This window comes from Triticum aestivum, chromosome 6D (assembly GCF_018294505.1).
Source record: "Triticum aestivum cultivar Chinese Spring chromosome 6D, IWGSC CS RefSeq v2.1, whole genome shotgun sequence".
NCBI lineage: Eukaryota > Viridiplantae > Streptophyta > Magnoliopsida > Poales > Poaceae > Triticum > Triticum aestivum.
The window spans coordinates 426,150,707-426,169,213 of record NC_057811.1 but is presented as its reverse complement, the minus strand read 5'-3'; positions in this window follow the sequence as shown (position 1 = coordinate 426,169,213).

The window sequence follows — 18,507 nt, the reverse complement described above, 5'->3', positions numbered from 1 at the left end:
ATAGGAGAAAGCTCCAAAAGGGGTGATAAAAGATGTCTTCTCTTGGTCCTTAACTGCCATCTTGATCTGATGATAACCAGAATAAGCATCGAGGAAACATAAGCTCTCACAACCCGCCGTGGTATCAATAATCCGGTCGATACGAGGGAGAGCAAATGGATCAGCTGGACAAGCCTTGTTAAGATCTGTGCAATCAACACACATACGCCATGTGCCATTCTTTTTTAGTACAAGCACAAGGTTAGCCAAGCACTCAGGGTGAAAGACTTCCACAATAAACCCAGCTGCTAAGAGCCGGGCTACCTCCTCTCCAATAGCCTTACATCGCTCTTCATTAAAACGACGAAGGAATTGCTTAACCGACTTAAACTTAGGATCCACATTAAGAGTGTGCTCGGCGAATTCTCTCGGTACACCTGGCATGTCAGAAGGTTTCCATGCAAAGATGTCTCGATTCTCATGGATGAACTCGATGAGCGTGCTTTCCTATTTAGGATCCATACTAGCCCCCATTGTGAACTGCTGAGATGAGTTGCCAGGGACAAAGTGAACCTGCTTAGTATCATCAGCCGACTTAAACTTCAACAAAGGGTCTCACTCAGTAGTGGGCTTCTTCAAAGGGGTCATATCAGCCGGGTCAACATTATCCTTATAGAATTTGAGCTCCTCTATGGCGCAGGCCGAGTCAGCATAAGCAGCATCTCCTTCCTCACATTCCAAGGCTACTTTCCGATCACCATGGACCGTAATCGTCCCTTTTCTCCATGGCATCTTGAGTTGCAAATAGACATAACAAGGGTAAGCCATGAATTTAGCATAAGCCGGCCGTCCAAACAAGGCATGATATGGGTTCTTGATTTTAACCACCTCTAAGGAAATCTTGCCCACAAGATATGCCGACTTACTAGGAACCACACCATAGAAAATTGCGGAAGACGGCTTAAGATCCTTGTCAGTGAGATTCATCCGTCGGAAAGTGTCATAATATAAGATGTTGATACTGCTGCCACCATCCATAAGCACCTTAGTGAACTTATAACCACCCAATTGAGGTGCTACTACCAACGCTAGATGACCAGAATTCTCAACTCGGGGCGGGTGATCCTCCTGACTCCATGTGATTGGATACTCTGACCATCGCAAGTATTGGGGAACTGCCGGCTCAACAGTCACTACAAAAAAGTACACTTCCGTGATGATACGTGTTTGTCACAGTAGGTCACGTTTTCTGTCATGCATGCACATCCATGACGATTTTACAACAGAATCAAGATAGTCATACCTGTGCTGTCGTAAAAGTGTTCCATGACAATACCAAAATTATCATCATGGAAGTGTTCACTTCCATGACGATAAATGAATCGTCATGGAAGTGCTTTCGTCAAGGGTAACCGACAGGTGGCATCCATCATAACGAGTTGCTGTTTATCTATCGGGTCCGGTTTTGGATCCGATAACCCATTAACAACAATGACCAATGGCGATTTTCCACGTGTAAAATTCTCATTGGCCGGAGGAAACACGTGTCAGCTCGTCATTGGGTCAGATACGCGCGTATGATATGTCTACACATGCGACGGCCCAACACTGGCCCATTTAGCTTACAAAGGCTGGCCCGTTTGACTTGGTCAAAAGATAGCGGGCTGGCCCATGAAAACCCTGTTAACGGTCTGTTCGCATATAGCCCATTTTACGGCCCGGTAACTCATGCCCGTTATGGCATTCCTGAAATCGGCCCAACAACGTCATGTGGGCCGTCCAGTATAATACCAGCCCATTTCAGTTTCAGCCCATGTATGGCGCACGACGTCTTTCGGCCCATACGAGGCCTTTCGTATCTTTGGGCCCTTTAATGGGCCGTGGTGACTCTGGCCCATAATAAACAGTAAATTTCTTTATGCCCAGTAACGGCCCATGATTCACATGGGCCGTTTCCAGCCCGTGTTAGCTTTCGGCCTACTAACGGCCCATACATTCTTGGGCTCCTTTCCGGCCCTCGATTATTTCCATCCCGTTATTGGCCTGTTCCCCTAATGGGCCAAACTCGGACTGTGGTTAGAATCGGCCCATTTATGGCCTGTTAACCCGTTGCGCCATTTCCAGCCCGTCCTATATTCTGGCCCATTAACGACCCGTTATGCCTGTGACAGAATTAAGCCTTTGCTGTCTTTCGGCCTGTTAACGACCCGTTACCGTGCTGGCCCGATACCAAGTACGCCCGTTTATGGCCCATGCGGGCCCATTTATCCGACGGCCTGAGGCCCACTGAATCTACAGGCCGTAGGAGGCCCATTTATTCGATGGCCCGTAGGAGGCCCATGGGTCCTACGGCCCGTAGCAGGCTCAAGGTTACCACAGTCCGTATATGGCCCATGGTTGTTGCGGCCACTATCAAACCAAGGACAAAGAAGACTAAGAAATAAATAAGCAAGAACCTAACGCTAGGCTATTAAGGCGATTGCAGAGATTACATCCACTGGGCATCAAAGTTCGCCACCAGTGCAAATATAGGGAACACCCTACACTATACAAAAATGGCTTGCTGTTTTCTTTAGCTGGTCGCTGGACGTTAAGAATAAATTTTGTATCGCAACAAAACAAATTAAAACCATAAAGCAAAAGGAAGGTTGGCATAAAAGTTAACAGTCCGGTAGATAAATGCACCACCAGAAGTTCAGAAGCTCAGTTCATTTGACCTGACTGTTACGTTTTCATGTTGTACTGTCCGATGGAGCACCATAACCTTCGCCTTTCATTTCTCCTAGGCTCCTGAACAACATAGCAAATGTCTGCTAGTCTAGTTTCAAAACCATGCATATCTTGACGACATCGAACAATGGTTGTCCTTGTTTCACAAAGGGTCTGTGATAGGGAATGGACTTGTGTCTGGAGTGCAGATATAACATTGTTTTGAGCTTGCATATCTTGATCATGAGGCAGTTTGGACGAGATTGCCTTAACAACCACCCCAGTATTACGCAGGAACATGCTTTTGGCACTGTTAGTGGACAGGTACTGACCCACTGCAGCAAGAGGTGACATTGCGGTTATAGTTGCCTCGTCACCTTCAGAAGGTGGCGGTTCCACCATTTTTCCATAGCTTGCTGAAAAGTTGAGTTTTTACATTAGTAGTACCAGAACAGAAGATATTAAGGAGGCAGCAAAACCAAACAAAATAGCTTTGGTCTATATACAGAACTTATTCTGGTGAACCCGTGTAAAATATTAGTTGTATTTTACTGCAAAGTACATAATAAAACGAGGTTCCAAACATATGACCATGTACCATGGCTAATGTATTGTCTACTTCTTCACATTGTATTGATAGCTAAGGATAAAGAGACAAAGTTTATAATATGGTAAGCATAGTATGTCATCATTCATATCACAAAACAACCGAGAACAGACAAACAAGCAATTGTAATGTTGTATAGACAAGTCCAGCATGAAACTAGATTACAGATCAAGATCAAAGGAACATCACTCCTCTCTTTTAAACTTTGTAAGGTGTAATGATACACTAAGAAAATTGTGTATAAAATTGAAAAGAGTAATAGAAATTGGCTGCAAACCGTGCAATTCAATGCACAAGTCAGAGTAAGTAGTAGTTAAAAGGCATGAGGATTAAGGACTTACAATAGTGGCTTTGACTGGTGTAGTCATGCCCTTCGTTTTGCTGGTGTGACAGTCCTTGAAGATTTCCGCAACATTTGGTTCATGTACTTTTTGGTCCTTGCAAGCTTTTCTCTGTATTTGGAAAAAGTCAATATATATATATATATATGATAATATGGCACAGCGAAAAGAGTGAAACAACAACTAATTACAAGAGCCTCGCAGTGTGCAATATAGCTACGAGATCCTGTCGTCTGTTGGAATTTCACTTTCGTACGGTTGGCCTTGTTCTTTGAACAGTTCACCTACAAGAAGATAGATTTGTGAGGCACATGCGTAAATAGGAGTTCAACATGTGATCTGATCACATATATATAACGTACTTGATACTTTGGATCAGACCAGTGTTTAACGAGGCCTCTCCAGTCTTCATCCGATATATTTTCCACTGGAGATGTTTGGGCAAGTTCACTTTTAGCCTTGCCTTCAAAGTGAGTTTTCTTCAAGTTATACCGATACTGTCGCAGAGAAGACTTGAAAACATGGGTGCATGCTTTTCCAGTTTCGTCATCTTGGCTATCCAACTTGAATCTCATCCGTTGAAAATTATGGGAGTCTCATTACCAGCAACCTAGAAAGTATGGGACAGACCAAGACGATATTACTAATTTCCATACATAACCATACTTACAGATAAATGGTCGAGGATGGTGTTGAACTAGGTTTCGTCTTTGTCATTCCTGTACTAAATCCATGTTGGGAGGATACGTGCATGACACCTAATGGCAACCGTTGCCTCGGACACTAACTTGGCTGACTGTGTAGCATCACGTGGCCTTTTTAAACCTGCCTCAAAACAGATCTCCATTCTTCCTCCTCTAGATTTAGTTAACCTGTCGAGCATTATCCCTGATGTCTGTTTCCTCTTGCGCCTAGGTGCTAGTACAACAACAAACATAGGAAGTGTTAGTGTACATCAAACTGTGAGACTACATATAAAGAAGCATGCAACTGTAACTTGACTCCAGCAACTACCTTCTTGCTGTTGAAGCTCACAAGGTTCATCTGATCTTGCCAACTCATCTTGTGTCAAGAGTGCTTCCGAAGTAGTGTCAGGTGGCAAGGGAGCTTGGGAACGTGCTGCTAGCTGAGTTGACAAACAAGTAACTCGTGCAACTGGTGGTTCTGTGGAAGGTGTTGCAACAACGAGGGTTGTCACTGCTTGTTTGCTGGCAGCTATTAGTTTCTGTTTGGATTGTTTTGCAGCTGGTGTAGCACGGGGTACCGTGTTTGTACAATTTTTCGGTGGACTTTAACCTTCTATTGAACCATCAGTACCAGCAGTATCGGTATAATTCTTTCGCTTCCGTTTCCTTGCGTCACGAGTACTAACACCATCCCCTGCCATTCTATGTTCCTTCCTCTTTCTCTGTGCCATGTCAAATCAAGCCGACAAGAAAAAGGAATAAAAATTTAGTTATTCAGAATAAATTGATGCGTGATACAGACGAACTGAACTTTGATGTTAGACAACCGCATGATAGGAGGATTTACTATGTACGAAAAACAGGACGACATTAGACAATGAGAACTATGATTTGTAAACTAAGCAGAAGGCATTTAAATAAATTAGAAGCAATGCAATGGAAGGTAGACACCATATGAAAGATGCTACCAATATCGCTCTGCCAAGTTAAAAGTGTCTCGTCATAACTGACATTTAAACAAATGTGAAGCGGTACAAGAAATAAATCATATGCGAGATGCAAACAACATCACACTACCAAGTTAAAGGTCTCTGGTCATTAGTGCCATTGCATATTCACAGCTATGATATGTAGACTAAGCAGAAGTAATTTAATCAAATTACAAGCAATACAAGCTAGACACCGTATGCAACATGCAAGACAATATCACACTGCCAAGCTAGAGGGAGCACCTGGGATGCCGGTTTCGCCAGAAGACCACCATCAGTCCCTGCCTTAATTTTTTCCTTCCTCTTTCTTAATATTATTGCCTTGTCAAGTCAAACCCACAAGGAAAATAAATAAAAATTCGCTTTTCAGAACTCATTGATGTAGGATGCTGATGACAACTACTTTAATGTAAGGCGACCGCACGATAGGACAACTGAATGTGTAAGAAAAAAGGACAGCATTGCATATTCACAGCTATGATGTGTAAGCTAAGCAAAAGGCATTTCAACAAATTAGAGGCAATGAAAGCTAGACACCATATGAAAGATGCAACGAATATCACTCTAGCAAGTTAAAACTGTCTCGTCATAAGTGTCATTTCAACAAATTAGAAGTAGTACAAGCTAGAAAAGAATGCGAGATGTAACCTATATCACACTCCCAAGTTAAACATGTCTTATGATAAGTGATTGTTGCAGGTTACACAACAGTAGTACTTTGATGTAGAACATGGTGTGATAGACAGATATTGTATGTTCTAGAAACAAGAACTTGTGTCTTATTCACAAGTATAATGTGTAAAGTAAGCAGATGGAATTCAACAAAATTAGAACCAACACAAGCTAGACATCATACATAACATGCAACCACATATAACAGTGCCAAGTTAGAGGGAGCACCTCCAATTGTGGACTAGAGGAGACGTGCTCATCCTCAACACAACTACATTGAGTGTCTATGCATGTGTTGTCTTGTAAATCTTCTTGGGGGTGGCAGAGTAGAATCTGTAGAGGCCCTCCGTTTCAGTTCTTTGGAAGGAGCACCTTTATCCACTGCCTTGCTAATTTCCTTCTGCTTATTGATTTTGCATTGTCAAGTAAAACCGACAAGAAAAAGCAATAAAATTCACTCTTCAGAACTCATTCATGCATGACACTAACAATCACTACTTTGGTGCAAGGCAAACACATGTACGAGGATGGAATATATACGAAAAACAGGACAACATGGCATATTCACAACTATTTGTGTAAACTAAGCAGAAGCCATTTCAACAAATTAGAAGCAATGCAAGCTAGACACCACATGAAAGATGTAACCAATATGACTACCAAGTTAAAAGCATCCCATCATAAATGGCGTTTCAACAAATTAGAAGCAGTGCATGCTATAAATTAGATGAAAGATGCAACCAATATCACTTTGCATATACTAAAGGTGTCTCGTCATAATTGATTGATGCGGGATACAAAAAAACAGTAGTTTTGTGTAAGGACATGCTTAATAGACAGATGTACTATGTACCAAAAAATAGGAAGGCATGTCACATTAACAGGTATAATGTATAAACTAAGCATAATAGCACATGCAATTTAACCAGATTGGAAGAATTACAATCTAGACACTATATGCAACATGCAACCACATATCACGCTGCCAAGTTAGAGCAAGCACCTGCGATGGTGGTGTAGGGGAAATGCGGTCATCAACTACAGAGCTACGTTGACTATCTTCATCTAGCATTGTTGTTTCTTGAGAATCATGTGGGGAGGCTGACACTGCATTCTTTAAAAGAGGATCTTTTCTTACAGCAGTCCATTGGCATGACTATCTCATCATAAGTGATGGATGAGGGATACACAAGAACATTAGTTTTATGTAAGAACATGGTTAATAGATAGATGTAGTAGTATGTACCAAAAACAAGAAGGCATGTCATATTGAAAGGTATAATGTGTAAGCTAAGCAGATGCAATTTAACCAAATTGGAGGTAATACAAGCTAGAAACTCGGCTAGAGTGGTGAGCATGATCATCGAGGACCTGAGACCCTGGTGGGAGGCGGGCTGCTACGCATTGTGGCTTTTTAGTTGGCTTACATGTGATGCCTGTCTGTGCTGGGCTTGTCACTGGCTCAGCCAGTGCCCTGACTAGCTATTTGGCTTCTTGTGCTCCCGGGATGGTGGTTCATGTAAAAAATATCTTTCCTTATCTTAATAAAGACCGACTTCGGCCTTTCGAATGCAAGCTAGACACCATATGCAACATGCAACCACATATGACACCGCGAAGTTAAAGCAAGCACCTGGGTTGGTGGTTCATGGCGAGCGAGATCATCAACTCCAGAGCTACGTTTACCGTCTCCATCTACTGGCACTGCACCCTTTATAGCGCCCAAACGTGTCTTGCCTGCCCACGAAGAAAGCAGGAGCGACTTCTCTCTTTTATTACGTGCTTCTCTCAACAGTTCGGCAGAGGCTAAAATACCTATGCATAAAAAAACAATAGTGAGAGTATTGGTGAAGTGTGTGCAGAACTAGTGCATTCTAAAAGTAGCAGATAGCAGGTGGCTGAAAAATAAATGACAAGAGACATATGATAGCTCTACATCATTGCATGGGAAACAAAATTAGATTCTACTCCATATGATTTTGTAATATTTGAGCACAGGGATGGCTGGGAAATGCAGGTACTCCTCCAGCACACCACCACATGTGGTCCTATCAAAATAACAGTCGACTGAAAATAAATAGGTCGGTCGATTTTTTTTGTAAACCGTCTGATCTACAAGGAACGGGCAGATGGCCTTCGTCTACCTCCCGCCAGTCACTGTTGACGATCATTCTCGAACAGCCAGTGACCACCGACCCAGACTCCTGCCTCCGCCGCCCCGCCCTGCCCACGACCTCACACCATCGCCATGCTTGGCAGTGCCCCCCGACCGTCCCTTTAAGCCCAGCCGACCTCTAGATCGGGCGCCAGCAGCTCCTAGGCCCCACACACACCTAAGATAAACACCGAGGCGCTGCTTTCCCGGCGTAATAGGCGGACTAGCGCCTATTACGCCAGGGAATGCTTCCTTTAATTGGGAATCAACTGACCAGGAATTGAAATGCAGGGGGCGACGGACCTCTAGCTAAGTTGAAATAGTATATGAGGAGAAACCTTGTGCATCGCGAGTTACTAGGAACATCTAGTATTAGGAAGAAGGTGTAGGAAGAAGCGGTCAACAGCGTCTTCTGTGGGATGAATACCGTGCAAGCAAACACGTAAAATTTGCAAGAATAAGGGAAGAGGAGTACCAGTTCCGGTTCAGTGTTGTGTCCCCCTGATATCGTGTCGATGTTCTTCTTTTTAGTGGGGGAACCGATGTTTTGGAGGTGGGTGGAGCCTTGGACGAACCCATGGGCAAATTGTTGACTGTGTTGCAGTTGTCGTCTGTCGGCAGAGGAGCAGATCCGAGGCGGCGAAGGACGACGTAGCGGGAATAGCTCCGGTGCGGTGGACGGTGGCGACGTTGGAGCGGCAGTGGTGAGGCGCAGGACGGCGTGGTTGAACTCGCTCGGGTACGGCGCACGTCGGCATCCTGGAGGTAGCCCGACCTCGGCTTCAACTACTAGCCATGGAGGGCGTTGCGGTTGCGGTTGCGGTGGACGACGACGTCGGGGTATAGGTTCTAGGGTGATGGAGGAGGGCGGTTGTTGATGGGTGGGATGGGGTGGCGGACGGAGGACGCCGGGGTTTCGCGCCTAGTGGAGAGGTAGTTTTGGCGCCCACGGAGTATGATTGGGGAACCAGACAGGGGGTGGGGGGAGCTAAGGGGGAGCCATGTTTCGGTCTGGGACGCACTTGTTTGAAATTTGGGGAAAGTACAAACTTTGCCCCCCTCTTAAATTTTGGACCTACTCCGGGTCGGGGGTAGGATGGTAATCCCAGGTGTCCTGAATAGTGGGCGGGAGTGATTTCGGCCGAGCGAATGTGTGTTTAGGCGGCCATGGTGTATGAATGTTTTTCGGAGGCGGTTGTGTGGCGTCTAGATGAAGTTACAAACCTACCCCAGTTTAGACCTATAGACGTCGGGCCGGTAGGCTTCACGGATCGGAGTTAGAAAAGTAATTTCCTTCTACCAAACATTGGTATCACGCGGTTTCGGGCGAGCAAAGGCTCTTTTGGCGCTTCGTTTGAAATTTTGAAACAGAAGCATTCACGTTTAGAGTACTCTTGAACTTTGAGGATTGACCTAAATAGACAACGTTAAATTTGACCTTGTATGTTTGAAAACCTCATTAAATTATGCGCTTCTTTTTGAAATTGACACTTGAAAATCCTATAACTACGATTATTTTGGAATGGAGGAGGTAAATTTGAATCTATTTTGTGTTGGAAATATGCCCTAGAGGCAATAATAAAATGGTTATTATTATATTTCCTTGTTCATGATAATTGTCTATTGTCCATGCTATAATTGTGTTATCCGGAAATCGTAATACATGTGTGAACACATAGACCATAACATGTCTCTAGTGAGCCTCTAGTTGACAGGTCATTGATCAATAGATGGTTACGGTTTCCTGACCATGGACATTGGATGTCATTGATAACGGGATCACATCATTAGGAGAATGATGTGATGGACAAGACCCAATCCTAAGCATAGCACTAGATCGTGTAGTTCGTTTGCTGAAGCTTTTCTAATGTCAAAGTATCATTTCCTTAGACCATGAGATCGTGCAACTCCCGGATACCGTAGGAATGCTTTGGGTGTACCAAAGTCACAATGTAACTGGGTGGCTATAAAGGTGCACTACAGGTATCTCCGAAAGTGTCTGTTGGGTTGGCTCGGATCAAGACTGGGATTTGTCACTCCGTATGACGGAGAGGTATCTCTGGGCCCACTCGGTATTGCATCATCATAATGAGCTCAATGTGACTAAGTAGTTAGTCACGGGATCATGCATTACGGAACGAGTAAAGTGACTTGCCGGTAACGAGATTGAACGAGGTATTGGGATACCGACGATCGAATCTCGGGCAAGTAACGTACCGATTGACAAAGGGAATTGTATACGGGATTGCTTGAATCCTCGACATCGTGGTTCATCCTATGAGATCATCATGGAACATGTGGGAGCCAACATGGGTATCCAGATCCCGCTGTTGGTTATTGGCTAGAGAGGTGTCTCGGTCATGTCTGCATGATTCCCGAACCCATAGGGTCTACACACTTAAGGTTCGATGACGCTAGGGTTATAAGGAAGGTTTGTATGTGATTACGAATGTTGTTCGGAGTCCCGGATGAGATCCCGGACGTCACGAGGAGTTCCGGAATGGTCTGGAGGTAAAGATTTATATATGGGAAGTCACCATACGGTCACCGGAAATATTCGGGGGTATACCGGTATTTTACCGGGACCACCGGAGGGGTTCCGGGGGTCCACCGGGAGGGTCCACCTGCCCCGGAGGGCCTTATGGGCTGTAGGTGGAAGGGAACCAGCCCTTAGTGGGCTGGGCGCTAAACCCCCTAGGGCCCATGAACCTAGGGTTTGGGGGAAACCCTAAAGGGGGGCGCCCCCCCTTGCTTGGGGGGCAAGCCACCTTCCCCTTGGCGGCCGCCCCCCTCTAGATCCCATCTAGAGGGGCCGGCCCCCTTTCCCCTTCTCCCTATAAATAGAGGGGTGAGGGGAGGGTTGCAGCACCACATCCAAGGCGCAGCCCCTCCCCTTCCCAACACCTCTCCTCATCCGCGTGTGCTTGGCGAAGCCCTGCCGGAGAACTGTCACTCCACCACCACCATGCCGTCGTGCTGCTGTTGGAGCCTTCTTCCTCAACCTCTCCCTCCTCCTTGCTGGATCAAGGCGTGGGAGACGTCACCGCTCCGTACGTGTGTTGAACCCGGAGGTGTCGTCCGTTCGGCGCTTGGATCATCGGTGATTTGGATCACGACGAGTACGACTCCATCAACCCCGTTCTCTTGAACGCTTTCGCTCGCGATCTACAAGGGTATGTAGATGCACTCCTCCCCTCTCGTTGCTAGTAAAACTCCATAGATTGATCTTGGTGATGCGTAGAAAATTTTAATTTCTGCTACGATCCCCAACAGTGGCATCGTGAGCTAGGTCTATGCGTAGTTTCTATGCACGAGTAGAACACAAGTTGTTGTGGGCGTCGATTTTGTCAATTTACTTGCCGTTACTAGTCTTATCTTGATTCGACGGCATCGTGGGATGAAGTGGCCCGGACCGACCTTACACGTACACTTACGTGAGACAGGTTCCACCGACTGACATGCACTAGTTGCATAAGGTGGCTAGCGGGTGTCTGTCTCTCCCACTTTAGTCGGATCGGATTCGATGAAAAGGGTCCTTATGAAGGGTAAATAGAAATTGGCATATCACGTTGTGGTTTTGGCGTAGGTAAGAATCGTTCTTGCTAGAAACCTATAGCAGCCACGTAAAAGTTTGCAACAACAATTAGAGGACGGCTAACTTGTTTTTGCAGCAAGTGTCATGTGATGTGATATGGCCAGAAGGATGTGATGAATGATATATGTGATGTATGCGATTGATCATGTTCTTGTAATAGGAATCATGACTTGCATGTTGATGAGTATGACAACCGGCAGGAGCCTAGGAGTTGTCTTAATTTATTTATGACCTGCGTGTCAACTGAAACGTCATGTAATTACTTTACTTCATTGGTAACCGTTAGCCATAGTAGTAGAAGTAATAATTGGCGAGACAACTTCATGAAGACACGATGATGGATATCATGGTGTCATGCTGGTGACGATGATGAACATGGCGCCCCGAAGATGGAGATCAAAAGGAGCAAAATGATATTGGCCATATCATGTCACTATTTGATTGCATGTGATGTTTATCATGTTTTACATCTTATTTGCTTAGAACGGCGGTAGCATAAATAAGATGATCCCTCACTAAAATTTCAAGAAAGTGTTCCCCCTAACTGTGCACCGTTGCGAAGGTTCGTTGTTTCGAAGCACCACGTGATGATCGGGTGTGATAGGTTCTAACGTTCGCATACAACGGGTGTAAGCCAGATTTACACACGCAATACACTTAGGTTGACTTGACGAGCCTAGCATGTACAGACATGGCCTCGAAACACAAGAGACCAAAAGGTCGAACATGAGTCGTATAGCAGATACGATCAACATGAAGATGTTCACCGATGATGACTAGTCCGTCTCACATGATGATCGGGCACGGCCTAGTTGACTCGGATCATGTATCACTTAGATGACTAGAGGGATGTCTGTCTGAGTGGGAGTTCATTAATAATTTGATTAGATGAACTTAATTATCATGAACTTAGTCTAAAAACCTTTACAATATGTCTTGTAGATCAAATGGCCCACGCTAATGTTGCCCTCAACTTCAACGCGTTCCTAGAGAAAACCAAGCTGAAAGACGATGGTAGCAACTACACGGACTGGGTCCGTAACCTGAGGATTATCCTCATAGCTGCCAAGAAAGCATATGCCCTTGAAGCACCGCTAGGTGATGCACCTGTTTTCCCAGCAACTCAAGACGTTATGAACGCCTGGCAGTCACGCAGTGATGATTACTCCCTGGTTCAGTGCGGCATGCTTTACAGTTTAGAACCGGGGCTCCAAAAGCGTTTTGAGCAGCACAGAGCATATGAGATGTTCCAAGAGCTGAAAATGGTTTTCCAAGCTCATGCCCGGGTCGAGAGATATGAAGTCTCCGACAAGTTCTACAGTTGTAAGATGGAGGAGAATAGTTCCGTTAGCGAACACATACTCAAAATGTCTGGGTTGCACAACCGCTTGTCTCAGCTGGGAGTTAATCTCCCGGATGACGCGGTCGTTGACAGAATCCTTCAGTCGCTCCCACCTAGCTACAAGAGCTTTGTGATGAACTTCAATATGCAGGGGATGGAAAAGACCATTCCTGAGGTATATTCAATGCTGAAATCAGCGGAGGTGGAGATCAAAAAGGAACATCAAGTGTTGATGGTGAATAAAACCACTAAGTTCAAGAAAGGCAAGGGTAAGAAGAACTTCAAGAAAGACGGCAAGGGAGTTGCCGCGCCCGGTAAGCAAGCTGCCGGGAAGAAGACAAAGAATGGACCCAAGCCTGAGACTGAGTGCTTTTATTGCAAGGGAAACGGTCACTGGAAGCGGAACTGCCCCAAGTACTTAGCGGATAAGAAGGCCGGCAATACCAAAGGTATATGTGATATACATGTTATAGATGTGTACCTAACCAGCGCTCGTAGTAGCTCCTGGGTATTTGATACCGGTGCGGTTGCTCATATTTGTAACTCAAAGCAGGAGCTGCGGAATAAGCGGAGACTGGCGAAGGACGAGGTGACGATGCGCGTCGGGAATGGTTCCAAGGTCGATGTGATCGCCGTCGGCACGCTACCTCTACATTTACCTACGGGACTAGTTTTAAACCTCAATAATTGTTATTTAGTGCCAGCTTTGAGCATGAACATTGTATCTGGATCTCGTTTAATGCGAGATGGCTACTCATTTAAATCCGAGAATAATGGTTGTTCTATTTATATGAGAGATATGTTTTATGGTCATGCCCCGCTGGTCAATGGTTTATTCTTAATGAATCTCGAACGTGATGTTACACATATTCATAGTGTGAATGCCAAGAAATGTAAGGTTGATAATGATAGTCCCACATACTTGTGGCACTGCCGCCTTGGTCACATTGGTGTCAAACGCATGAAGAAACTCCATGCAGATGGACTTTTGGAGTCTCTTGATTATGAATCATTTGACACGTGCGAACCATGCCTCATGGGCAAAATGACCAAGACTCCGTTTTCAGTAAGATGGAATAAGAAAGCAACTTGTTGGAAGTAATACATTTTGATGTGTGCAGTCCAATGAGTGCTGAGGCCGCAGTGGATATCGTTATGTTCTTACTTCACAGATGATTTGAGTAGATGCTGAGTAATTTACTTGATGAAACACAAGTCTGAATTATTGAAAGGTTCAAGTAATTTCAGAGTGAAGTTGAAGATCGTCGTGACAAGAGGATAAAATGTCTTATGATATGATCATAGAGATGAATATCTGAGTTACGAGTTTGGCACACAATTAAGACATTGTGGAAATCATTTCACAACTAATACTGCCTATGAATGGTGTGGTCTGAACATCATAACTACAACCCTATTGGATATGGTGCATAACATGATGTCTCCTATCGAATTACCACTATCGGTTTATGGGTTTAGGCATTAGAGACAACTGCATTCACTTTAAATAGGGCACCACGCAATTCCATTGAGACGACACCGTATGAAACTATGGTTTAGAGAAACCTAAGTTGTCGTTTCTTAAAAGTTTGGGGCTGCAACGCTTATGTGAAAAAGTTTTAGGCTGATAAGCTCGAACCCAAAGTGGATAAAATGCATCTTCATAGAATACCCAAAACAGTTGGGTATACCTCCTATTTCAGATCCGGAAGTAAAAGTGATTGTTTCTAAAAACGGGTCCTTTCTCGAGGAAAAGTTCTCTCGAAAGAATTGAGTGGGAGGATGGTGGAGACTTGATGAGGTTATTGAACCGTCACTTCAACTAGTGTGTAGCAGGGCACAGGAAGTTGTTCCTGTGGCACCTACACCAATTGAAGTGGAAGCTTATGATAGTGATCATGAAACTTCGGATCAAGTCACTACCAAACCTCGTAGGTCGACAAGGATGCATACTACTTCCGAGTGGGTACGTAATCCTGTCTTGGAAGTCATGTTGCTAGACAACAATGAACCTACGAGCTATGGAGAAGCGATGGTGGGCCCGGATTCCGACGAATGGATCAAGGCCATAAAATCCGAGAGAGGATCCATGTATAAAAGCAAAGTATAGACTTTGGAAGAACTACTTGATGGTCGTACGGCTGTTGGGTGCAGATGGATTTTAAAAGGAAGACAGACAATGATGGTAAGTGTCACCATTAAGAAAGCTCGACTTGTCGTTAAGATGTTTTCCGACAAGTTCAAGGAGTTGACTACGATGAGACTTTCTCACTCGTAGCGATGCTAAGAGTCTGTTGGATTATATTAGCAGTTACTGCATTATTTATGAAATCTTGCAGATGGGATGTCAAAACATTGTTTCCTCGCCGATTTTCTTGAGGAAGGTTGTATGTGATACAACCAGAAGTTTTTGTCAATCCTGAAGATGCTAACAAGTATGCAAAGCTCTAGCAATCCTTCTAAGGACTAGAGTAAGCATCTCGGAGTTGGAATGTACGCTTTGATGAGATGATCAAAGATTTTGGGTTTATACAAAGTTTATGAGAAAACTTGTATTTCCAAAGAAGTGAGTGGGAGCTCTATAGAATTTTTGATGAGTATATGTTGTTGACATATTGTTGATCAGAAATGATGTAGAATTTCTGGAAAGCATAGAGGGTTATTTGAAAAGTGTTTTTGAACGGAAAACCTGGATTAAGCTACTTGAACATTGAGCATCAAGATTTATAAGGATAGATCAAAAACGCTTAATAGTACTTTCAAATGGATATATACCGTGACAAGATTTTGAAGGAGTTCAAAATAGATCAGCAAATAAGGAGTTCTTGCTGTGTTACAAGGTGTGAGTATTGAGTAAGACTCAAGAACTGACCACAGCAGAAGAGAGAGAAAGGACGAAGGTCATCCCCAATGCTTTAGACGTAGGCTCTACAATATGCTATGCTGTGTACCGCACCTAAAGTGTGCCTTGCCATGAGTTAGTCAAGGGGTACAATAGTGATCCAGGAATGGATCACATGGCAGCGGTCGAACTTATCCTTAGTAACTAGTGGACTAAGGATATGTTTCTCGTTTATGGAGGTGACGAAGAGCTCGTCGTAAAGGGTTACGTCGATGCTAGCTTCGACACAGATCTGGATGACTCTAAGTCACAAACCGGATACGTGTATATTTTGAATGGTGGGGCAGTCAGCTGGTGCAGTTGCAAGCAAAGCGTCGTGGCGGGATCTACATGTGAAGCGGAGTACATGGCAGCCTCGGAGGCAGCACATGAAGCAATCTGGATGAAGGAGTTCATTGCCGACCTAGGAGTTATTCCCAATGCATCGGGGCCGATGACTCTCTTCTGTGACAACACTGGAGCTATTGCCCTTGCCAAGGAGCCCAGGTTTCACAAGAAGACCAGGCACATCAAGCGTCGCTTCAACTCCATTCGTGAAAATGTTCAAAATGGAGACATAGATATTTGTAAAGTACATACGGATTTGAATGTCGCAGATCCGTTGACTAAACCTCTTCCACGGGCAAAACATGATCAACACCAGAACTCTATGGGTGTACGATTCATCACAATGTAACTAGATTATTGACTCTAGTGCAAGTGGGAGACTGTTGGAAATATGCCCTAGAGGCAATAATAAAATGGTTATTATTATATTTCCTTGTTCATGATAATTGTCTATTGTTCATGCTATAATTGTGTTATCCGGAAATCGTAATACATGTGTGAACACATAGACCATAACATGTCCCTAGTGAGCCTCTAGTTGACTAGCTCGTTGATCAATAGATGGTTACGGTTTCCTGACCATGGACATTGGATGTCATTGATAACGGGATCACATCATTAGGAGAATGATGTGATGGACAAGACCCAATCCTAAGCATAGCACTAGATCGTGTAGTTCGTTTGCTGAAGCTTTTCTAATGTCAAGTATCATTTCCTTAGACCATGAGATCGTGCAACTCCCGGATACCGTAGGAATGCTTTGGGTGTACCAAACGTCACAACGTAACTGGGTGGCTATAAAGGTGCACTACAGGTATCTCCGAAAGTGTCTGTTGGGTTGGCTCGGATCGAGACTGGGATTTGTCACTCCGTATGACGGAGAGGTATCTCTGGGCCCACTCGGTATTGCATCATCATAATGAGCTCAATGTGACTAAGTAGTTAGTCACGGGATCATGCATTACGGAACGAGTAAAGTGACTTGCCGGTAACGAGATTGAACGAGGTATTGGGATACCGACGATCGAATCTCGGGCAAGTAACGTACCGATTGACAAAGGGAATTGTATACGGGATTGCTTGAATCCTCGACATCGTGGTTCATCCGATGAGATCATCGTGGAACATGTGGGAGCCAACATGGGTATCCAGATCCCGCTGTTGGTTATTGGCTAGAGAGGTGTCTCGGTCATGTCTGCATGATTCCCGAACCCGTAGGGTCTACACACTTAAGGTTCGATGACGCTAGGGTTATAAGGAAGGTTTGTATGTGATTACCGAATGTTGTTCGGAGTCCCGGATGAGATCCCGGACGTCACGAGGAGTTCCGGAATGGTCCGGAGGTAAAGATTTATATATGGGAAGTCACCATACGGTCACCGGAAATATTCGGGGGTATACCGGTATTGTACCGGGACCACCGGAGGGGTTCCGGGGGTCCACCGGGAGGGTCCACCTGCCCCGGAGGGCCTTATGGGCTGTAGGTGGAAGGGAACCAGCCCTTAGTGGGCTGGGCGCCAACCCCCTAGGGCCCATGCGCCTAGGGTTTGGGGGAAACCCTAAAGGGGGGCGCCCCCCCTTGCTTGGGGGGCAAGCCACCTCCCCCTTGGCCGCCGCCCCCCTCTAGATCCCATCTAGAGGGACCGGCCCCCTTTCCCCTTCTCCCTATAAATAGAGGGGTGAGGGGAGGGCTACATCACCACATCCAAGGCGCAGCCCCTCCCCTTCCCAACACCTCTCCTCCTCCGCGTGTGCTTGGCGAAGCCCTGCCGGAGAACTGTCACTCCACCACCACCACGCTGTCGTGCTGCTGTTGGAGCCTTCTTCCTCAACCTCTCCCTCCTCCTTGCTGGATCAAGGCGTGGGAGACGTCACCGCTTTGTATGTGTGTTGAACGCGGAGGTGCCGTCCGTTCGGCGCTTGGATCATCGGTGATTTGGATCACGACGAGTACGACTCCATCAACCCCGTTCTCTTGAAAGCTTCCGCTCGCGATCTACAAGCGTATGTAGATGCACTCCTCCCCTCTCGTTGCTAGTAAAACTCCATAGACTGATCTTGGTGATGCGTAGAAAATTTTAATTTCTGCTACGATCCCCAACATTTTGTACACGACTATATATGCTATTATGTACAAAAGCAGAGCAAAGATTGGTGCCCCCATAATTTAGGTATGATTTAGAAATGCCATGATCTTGAATTC